The sequence below is a fragment of the Capsicum annuum genome, chromosome 9, assembly GCF_002878395.1.
Source record: "Capsicum annuum cultivar UCD-10X-F1 chromosome 9, UCD10Xv1.1, whole genome shotgun sequence".
NCBI lineage: Eukaryota > Viridiplantae > Streptophyta > Magnoliopsida > Solanales > Solanaceae > Capsicum > Capsicum annuum.
Window position 1 is genome coordinate 55484297 of NC_061119.1, and position 7756 is coordinate 55492052.

Genomic DNA, 7756 nt, shown 5'->3' on the forward strand with positions numbered 1-7756 from the left:
CTTTCTCACTCAATTATACAGAATAGACAATAACTACTCAACAAATTGCTCAACCCTTCACAACAGATCACTTTTATTCTTATTTTCAACCACATAGGTGTTATGTTTGACTTCATTCTTGCTTGTATCAGTCATTTTCTCTATCTTTATAGGTAACAGGGTTCGAGAAGAGTTTTATATTTGTTATTTTTTAAAAACAAAATAAGGGCTTTTAAGTTAATGATTAAAAAGAAAACTTTTAGTTGTATTATCTTCTAGAATAGGTTTACAATTTTGAGTTTTGATGGTAAAATCGTAGGAAAAACTCGAGAAAACCCTAGTTTCTATTGCAGTATTTCATTGACTCTCGTGGTATTGCTTGATGGTGTTTGTGGTATTGGTAGTTGTGGTGGTGGCACTGGTGGTAGTTGTTGGTAGTATTGGTTGGTGGTATTTATGGTGGTGGTGGCTATTGGTGTGTCGGTATTGGTGGTGTTTGTAATGTATTTTCTAAAATTTATGCATACATCAATTGTAATATAATTTTTATTTTTCTGTTGTTTGTAGGTAAAACATGTCTCCCAAAAGAAAAGAAAGTGAAAGCGGATCAACATCTAACCACCCAAAAAAAGGCTACAGTACAGAGGGATTCGAAAGATCTTCCCAAACAATCTCAGAGTAAAGCTTAGGAGAGATATGAAAACAACGTTGAGGGAGGTGGACAAAGGTCTGTAGATAGTGATGAAGAAAATAAAAGTGAGAAATGGGAGAAATTAGAGAGTGAGAAAAAAAAAGGATGATCATCAACATGATGATAATGGATCGCCAATGGGGCATGAATTAATATCGACATCCCAGTATGCTCCTATCAAAACTTTTAGTATTATCAGGTTTCAAGTTGTGATGCTGATAAATTACCCAAAATCAGAAGAAGAATTAACTAGTGAACTTGTACTTAAATGTCAGATGGGGAGAAATTTTATTTATTTTAGGAAAATTATGAAGAACGAAAACATAGACGGACTTTTTAAGAAGAGCTACTTTGGACGCTTTCTTAAGCTGCCTGAGGACCCCCTACCCATTTCCATATGAGAATGGTATATGGTCTTCTCAAATACATAATTAAGTACATGGGGGATGATAAAGATTTGAACGGGGGGGCCAAAATATGGATGAAATCTGGATCAACAACTGTGGCATGCCGATTTGTTTTCGCTTGCAAGAGTTTGCCAGAGTGACGGGCTTGAGATGCCATCATCTAGAAGAACCACCTATCGCCAAGGGAACACCCCGCAAAACATCCAAGGCAAGAAAACGCAAGAAAAAAATAGATGGATTGTTTGATATTTCTTGAAGTAGCTACAAAGCATCGAATTTGTCGATAGATCTCATGGATAAAACTACACCAAAACAGTACAGGGAGAAATTGTGCTTAGTTTGGTTTGCCCATTTGGTTATATTGGCAAAAGATGTCAATAAGGACATAGAAGATATTTTGTTAGCACGTGCTCAGGATTTTGATAAATTCAACAGTTATCCCTGGGGATATGACAGCTTCTACTTAACTGTCCAATATTTACTGACAAAGCTATCCTCAGGGACGACCATATTATACGGCTTTCCTTGGGCTTTCATGGTAAAATTAATCATTATTTTTACTCATCCATTAATTTATATTGAATATAGCTATTATGACTTTTTTTTGCTTGCTTCTTGTTTATATTTTTTAGACTTGGGCATTTGAAGCCATTCCTCCCCTCCGAAAGCAGGTGATGGATTACCTGGGTGAGGTTTCTCATCCAAGAATGTTTAGGTCGTTGGCTGCAAAGAATAACACCAAAATTAAGGAGGATGATCTCTTTAACCCTCCGAATGATGCAGTACGTCTTCTTCACGTAAAATAATTTTACTCAATGAAAGATATTAAACAGATGTTATATCTGGTGCAACAGGTGTTATATCTGATGCACCAAATGGGACATCTATTGCGACAGATTACCTAACCTGTGCCAACTGATGCAACAGATGGATAATCTGTTGTGACAGATGATTGATATCTTGCATCATATTACGCATCTGTTACTTTGGCTCTCTGAACCTGAGTCCTAGCAGATTAACCATCTACTGCAATTATGTAATGGATGTGTAATCTAATGTAACATATTGTTAATCTATTGTGACATACAGATCATCTGTTACATAATATATAACCTAATAGATTACCTACCTTGTGTAATTGGTGCAACAGATTGGTAATCTATTGCGACGGATGATTGATATTTTGCATCAGATTATCCATGTGTTTCTCTGGTTCTCTTAACCCAACTCAAATAGATTTTAACTATCTACTACAAACTATGCAACAGATGGGTAATCTGATGCAACATATTATTAATCTGTTGCAGAAGTTGACTATGTTAAAATGTAACCCAACTGTGAAAATTATTATATTATATGATCTAAATATATCTATCTTTTTTTCTAGGTTGTGCATCCATGGATCGTGCCTACTGAGAAGGAGTTTGTGATGACTTCTTATATTACTCTAGGTCATATTGATACTATAGAAGACCCAATGGCGGAGTTAATAAAGAAGGAATTGGCTGGAGCAACAGCCATAAGAACAGCAGTTTGGCAAGGTCAGCCTAATGTTGAGGCTCTTCATGACCAACCTACTAAGGCAGATCCGGGTGCTTCTTCTAGTGGGGTTGTTGGTATTGGTGGCAGGCATATTGATGCTTCTACCACTCGTGATGATGATTAAGTTGATGCTCAAGAAAAATAAATATATTTGAAAATACCCTTTTTACCCTTACACAGGTCTCTTTCACCCCTTTTCACCCTCGTTCATCATTGCAAATGTGAAGAGTACAAGGACATCCAGGATAAATTCTTTAAAAAAGTAGAGGCTATCTCTAAAGCTGTCGAGGAATTTAAATCCAAAAGGTGTGTCATACCATCCAAGAAGGTGATGGAGCCATACACTCCTATAGTATTGGTTAAGAGGAAGAAAAGAGCAATAACCGACGTACTCTTCGATCGGAAATCAAAAAGAATTATATCTCCTTCCTCTTCAAAAGTTGTTGACGTTCAGGGGCCATTCAAGAAGGTGGACATATACGCAGAACTTGGCACCAAAGAGAGGAGGGATCTACGATAGGCCAAGAATGCCAAGCAGGCGCACCAGATTACCCCAGGCCTCCCTTTTTCCCCTAAGACTTCCAGACTGTGACAGATATGCATATGTGGTACGAGGAAAAGAAAAGTTTACTTTTCTTAACCTAGACTTCTAATCTACCCCATGAAGAAGAAGCTACGCAACAAAAGTGAAATTTGTTCCAACAGTTGGGTATTATGGTGCAATTGGTAGTGGTTCTATTGCAACTTATTATCCATCTGTTGCATAAGTTACGTTGGATTATTGATTCAGAGAACTTTATGCAACAGATGGACCATATTTACAATTACTAACCTATTTAAAAATTGACTTCTTATATCACAGCATGTTGACAAAATTCTCTGCCTCATGAGAAAAATACAATTAACGTACCCGAAATCTTATGATGCTGCTGATAGGATAATGGACCTCAACTTCTACAAGAATCTCAAGCATAAGTATGATCAACTCAATACTGATGCGTCAGCCTGTGGCGCGGGACTTGATTTTTTAGTTTTTATGTTGGACTTGGATGAAGAAAAAATTATAAAATATGTTAGAAGGGAGAGGCCAAATCCACATGGAAAGAGGTGGACCGAGGCAAAAAGGATTTTTGCAGTCATTAGCATGAACGTCATACATTATCGGGTTACTGAGATACTACTCGAGGAGGGAAAGATCAAAGTTATGACTGCAACGAACCTGCCATCGATAAGGTCATTTTTTTTTCTCGTGCAACCACTGGTGTGGCTGTTATCCATCTTGTTGAGGGAGAGTAAACTAATGAATCATTTGCCAGCGGAAGTGTAGATGAATAAATCATGGGATTTTGAAGGTCAAACCAATGGGATGAACTTTCCAAAAAATGATATCGGTTTCGCGTGTGGCTCGCACGCTCTTACACACATCAAATGTTTGCTAATCGGTACAAAAATGGCCAAGCCAAGGACCTTTCTGTGCAACAACGTTGTGGAAAACCTGCAAGAGGTCTGGGCTTATGGGGTACTAACTGGACGCTTAGAGCCTGTGTGTATCGAAGAGCCTGTGAAATAGCAATTTTTTATTTTAACTCACACTCCACTTTACTTTAAATTACATGTACATGTAGTGGCAATAATTTTTTTCTGATGAAAGCTGAGTTTTTTATACTGCAATTGATTGTCAATCTGTTATAAAATATATTCTATCTGTTCTGGCAGATAGTTTATCTATTGCAATAGGTTGGTCATCTGTTGTATTATGCCAATGTTATTTCTATCTAATCTAAGTCTAATCTATTGCATCAGTGGGAAGACCTGTTTGATAATTTCCAAATAGATGAGCTAAATTTTACAACATATGCCTAAACCTGTGTGATATTTTCCAACAATTACGCTTGAATATCCATGTACTCTACAACACCAAACCAATAGCAAATACACCACCATGAAAATTTCAGCAATTAGGCTTGAATATCCATATGCCCAACAACACCAAACCAGTAGCAATAACGGCAACAATGTAGTATCTTCTTCCTTGATTTTGTTTCTCTTCAGAAGCCTTGACTTTATTCAACAAACCCCAGATTACACGATTTGCTTGTGAAGGGTGTCATTCTTCATACTAATCAAAGTAATCACATCCACCCAATTTCTATAAAAATAAGAACACAATTACAAAATAATTACAAGTCAATAATTAATCAACTAATTAAATGAAAAAAATATTACCTTTGAAATCTTACAAGTAAAAACCTACGACCTAGATTTTGTTGATTCCAAAAAGTCTTCAATAAAGCTTCATGGCTGCACTTACAATATCAAAAATTATTATCACAAAAAATAGTGGAAGATGCTCTCGACATTGTTAAGCTCAGTTGGAAAAAATGAAAAAAAGATGAAGAAAAAAAAAGATCAACTATAAATAATTTGAAAAATTTGGATAGATAAAAAAAAGATGACGATGAAGAAGAAGATTTAGGAATTTATGGTTAAATTTTAGGAAGAAGATGAGTATATAAGACAATGGGGGAGAAAATGACCGTTGGGGGCCAAAGTAGATGCTAAGTCAGCAAAAAGTGTCAACCTGACACATTTGATGCCTATTTTATTTTACGTGTTTAAAACAAACATTGTCTACTTGATGTCTATTTTATTTTAGGTGAACACTGTCGGTGGGTCCCATCTTTTTTATTTCAATGCACTTTCACTTTTTTACATGTAGTGGCAATTTTTATGTCCAATGAAAGTTGAATTTTTATAATGCAATAGATTCTCCATCTGTTGTAACAGATATTCTACATGTTCTGACATATAGTTTATCTGTTGCAATAGGTTGGTAATCTATTGCATTATGTCGATATTTCTATCTAAGTCTATCTGTTGCAATAGTGGGAAGACCTGTTTGATAAATTCCAATAGATTACCTACCTGTTGCAACATATGTCTAAATTTGTTTGATATTTTTCAACAGATGTGTCATCTATTGCAACAGATACATTATCAGTTGCAATATTTGAATCTAGTATTCCATTTCAATTAATAAGTTCAAATCTAAGGAAAAAATAAAATTCATAGATAAAATAAAATAAATCGAAGCCTTAAAAATTAGCTGAAATAAATCAACAAATAAATAAAATGTAAAAAAAATTATTATGGGTACAGATCTCAATAAATACATCAATAATTTAACTATTGGTGCCAAGGATTCCTAAGAAGGGGTGAGGTTATTACTTTGACAGACTCAAGCTATAAAGATCTACTCAATATGGACAAGTTGTTCTTCATCCGGTGCTATGGAATTTGGCTTTACTCGTCGTGGATCTTTATTGTCACTTACGTATGATTTTTGCGCTTTTTGTTCTCTGTATTTTCATAAAAAGAGTAGCATATTATCAATGTTGTTCAGCAGTAACTTCTACATCCACCTGGAAAGCCAGAATTGGTCAATACTAATCACAAAGATACAACAAAACAGAAAAGAATAACTCATATGTTCTAGCAAATCAAATAGGTCTTCCTCCTATTTTAAATTTTTCCAAATAGATTATATTTCTGTTACAATAATGAATCAACTGTTGGGATAAATTTTTACAGGAGGAAGACCTGTATGATAATTTCCAATGGATCAACCATTTGTTGCAACATATGACTTATCTATTGCAGCGGATAGGTCATCTGTTGGTACAAATAAAAGTGGTACGAGGAGTTATTTGATTTGCTAAAACAGACAAGGCATGTATCACAACAGATACTTTATCTGGTACAATAAGTTAGTCAACTGTTGCAACAGATGTATATATCTGTTTGATAATTTTCAGCAGATGCGTCATTTATTAAAATAAATATGTGTCTGTTTATTAGTTGGAAGACATATATATTCACTTTCTTCAGCTCGTGATGCTCTCCTTTGGACATTGTACGTTGCTCAGTGCAACACATGAACAGAGGAGTTGTAATTTTGCTTTTTAGGATGCATGATAATGCCTTGGAAATCACTTTTCTTCTTCTCTTAGCCTTAATCTCTAATGAAATGAATGGAAATAAAATCCTCTTTGATGGAAATACACCCTTCTTAGATGTCAATTCCTTTATAGAAGCAGTTAATGCATTAATAGCATTAACCACTACATCATATTTCGCCCTGCAGTTTTAATATTTGCATACAGAAAATTCGCTGGGAAAGGCAAAATCAGTATAATCAATATGATCATACTCATAATGGTTTGTTTTAAATATTATAAGAGAAAAATCATTAGCACCAACAGCAGCACCACTATCACCACCAACATCTCCATCACTACTAAGACCATCATCAACAACATGCCCACCCTCTAAAATTATTTTTTTTGTAATGATTGTTACTCCAAATAATTCCATTTTTATTTTGTCAATGACTTTAGGGTCTGATAAAGTTTGCACAGAGCGTAAAGTAAGAAAAAATGGCATTTTCAACTCTCGATTGGTCGAAACTAGCGACGGATGCACAATCTAACATAAATCATTACATATATTAGAATCATGATTAGATCATTCAAAAAATCATAAATTAAAATAAAAACTAAATTATAATTATACTTACTGCATCCTTTGGGGGGTTTAAGAGATCAAGAAATTTTATATTTTTATCAGTTTTGGCCGACAACCATCTCAAGATTCTTGGACAGGAAACTTCTTCCTGGTAGTTCACTTGTTGTCTCAAATAAGGAATGGCTTCAAACGCCCAAGCCTATAACATAACGACAATAAATCAAAACCATTATTAAGTAAGAAAATGAATGATATCATAATAAAAGAAAGAAACATTTATCATGAAAGGCCATGAAAAGCCATATAATTTGACTGTCTTTGGTGCCAACAGAGTCAACAAATATTTGACAGTTATTTTGAAGCTTTCATAACCCCAAGAATAGCTGTTAAATGCCTCAAAATCCTCAGAAAGCTTTATTAAACCAACGTTTATGTTGTTATTAACGTCTTTCATCCAAAGAATATTATGTACAAACCAAACCAAGCACAATGACTGTTTGTTCTTCTTTCAAAGTCCTTTACCTTTCAACGCTTCTATCAAATTTTTATTTTTGAAACTTGGGCCAATAATGGACACCAGGTCATCACGATCACACGACTTGCCTTTGCCTTT